Genomic DNA, 2,500 nt, shown 5'->3' with positions numbered 1-2,500 from the left:
GTGAGCTCCCCCTCACTGGCAGTCTTCAAGCAAAGGTCGGATGCACCCTTTTCTTGGATGCTTTAGGATGCTTAGGGCTAATCCTGCATCGAGCAGGGGGTTGGACCGGATGGCCTGTATGGCCCCTTCCAACTCTATGATTCTATGACTCTTTTCGACCTTGGCCTGGCAAGTGGGAAAAAAAAGCCCGTATGTGTGTATGTATGTGTATACGTATATGTATGCTGTTGTTGTTGTTATGTGTCCGACCCATCGCGACCCCACGGACAATGATCCTCCAGGCCTTCCTGTCCTCTACCATTCCCCGGAGTCCATTTAAGTTTGCACCTACCGCTTCAGTGACTCCATCCAGCCACCTCATTCTCTGTCGTCCCCTTCTTCTTTTGCCCTCGATCTCCCCCAGCATTAGGCTCTTCTCCAGGGAGTCCTTCCTTCTCATGAGGTGGCCAAAATATTTGAGTTTCATCTTCAGGGCCTGGCCTTCTAAAGAGCAGTCAGGGCTGATCTCCTCTAGGACTGACCGGTTTGTTCGCCTTGCAGTCCAAGGGACTCGCAAGAGTCTTCTCCGGCACCAGAGTTCAAAAGCCTCAATTCTTTGACGCTCGGCCTTCCTTGCGGTCCAACTTTCGCAGCCATACATTGCAACTGGGAAGACCATAGCCTTGACTAAACGCACTTTTGTTGGCAGGGTGATGTCTCTGCTTTTTAGGATGCTGTCTAGATTTGCCACAGCTTTTAATTTCTTTGCTGCAGTCCCCATCTGCAGTGATCTTGGAGCCCGGGAAAATAAAATCTGTCACTATCTCCGTTTCTTCCCCTTCTATTTGCCAGGAATTGAGAGGGCCGGATGCCGTGATCTTTGTTTTCAAAACAAAGACGTATACGTATATGTATACGTATAAAAACCCCGCTAAGGTCGAGACTGCGGTGCACAGCACTCAACCCTTACGGTCCGGAAAACTGCTCGCCTTCCTCTTCCCGACTGCCGAGCCCTAGCGCCCGCCGTGTCCTTGGAGACCCCTGGCACATTGATGAAACGAGACGAAATAATTCACTCAAGGGAAGAGTCCCCAGTCTTCGCTCCGGAAAGCTCACCTGCGGCCACGGTTCCCAAAGGCCGGTCGTCTCTCTCCCACGCTCGGCGAACATTCCAAACCGCGCGGTCCGGCCTTCACGGCCGCACCTCGCGGACGAACGTTCCGAGCCGCAGGCTCCGGACGAACCACGCCTCCGCACCCGTGCCCTCGTTCGTCGCCACGCCACCGCGACCTCCCACGCCGCACACACACGTTCCACCCCTCGGCCTTCCTCTCCTCGCCGCCAGCCAAGCCCGACAAAGGCCCCCCCCCCCAGAGGCAGCCACTCCGGTTGCCAGAGTTTTAGCAAAGACGCTTTTTATAATATGCCGCCAACCTTGTACCTTGTCCGTTCTAGTTCATTTAATAATTTCAAGATCCGGTCGGTCACGTAGCCCCCGTGGCCTATCCTGTTATTTTGTCGAAAATTTCAAAACCTATTTTATATATTGTCTTATAACATACTCTGTGCCAGTAAAAGGTTGCTGACTTGACTGGTCCCGAGCCTTTGCGCATCAACAGGGGGGGACGGAGAGAGAAACAGTTCGCCGGAGAGCTGTAGAATCACAGGGTCGGACGGGGACTCCCAGCCCCCTGCAGGACACAAGTCCGAGCCCAGGTCTGCCGCGTCCCGGCGCGGGCGGGGCGGGGCGGGGAAAGAGGAAGCGGGCCCGGGGCGGGGGGGGGGGAGGCGGGCCTACGGGAAACCAAACACGGAGGCCAGGTCGACCGACTTCCGGCGGCGCCGGGTCAGGGGGTTAGCCCAGGTCTACCGACTCTCGCACGGCGGGAACACAGAACCCGGGCGGACGGAAAGGGGGGAGGGCGAGGGCGAGGGGACTCCAGGCCCACCGGGTTCCCTCGCGGCAGCAGAAGGACAAAAGCCGACTCGCGGGTGACGGGTACTCCAGGTCTACCGGCTCCCACGCGACAGGAACGCGGAGCCCAGGTCTACCGACGGCCGTCGCCAGGCCGGGACTCTCCGAAAGGCGCTAGCGAGCCGAGACGGGTCCAGGTCTACCGACGCCCCGAAGCGACTCGCGTGCAGCGGCGGCCGGAAAGAGGGCGAGGGGACTCCAGGTCCACCGAGTTCCTGCGCGTGGGCAGAACGACAAAAGCGCCGCGCGGAGGCCGGGTCAACCGGCTCGCGGCGAGAGGCAGTCCAGGTCTACCGGCTCCCACGCGACCGGAACACGGAGCCCAGGTCTACTGACGGCCGTCGCCGGGCCGGGACTCTCCGAAAGACGGGTCCAGGTCTACCGACGCCCCGAAGGGACTCGCGGGTAGCGTCGGACGGAAAGAGGGCGAGGGGACTCCAGGTCCACCGAGCTCCTTCGCGCGGGCCGAACGACAAAAGCGCCGCGCGGAGGCCGGGTCAACCGACTCCCACGCGACCGGAACCCGGAGCCGAGGTCTACCAGCGT

The sequence above is a fragment of the Paroedura picta genome, unplaced genomic scaffold (assembly GCF_049243985.1).
Source record: "Paroedura picta isolate Pp20150507F unplaced genomic scaffold, Ppicta_v3.0 Ppicta_v3_sca55, whole genome shotgun sequence".
NCBI lineage: Eukaryota > Metazoa > Chordata > Lepidosauria > Squamata > Gekkonidae > Paroedura > Paroedura picta.
The sequence above is the reverse complement of the archived record's forward strand: the minus strand, read 5'-3'. Positions refer to the sequence as shown.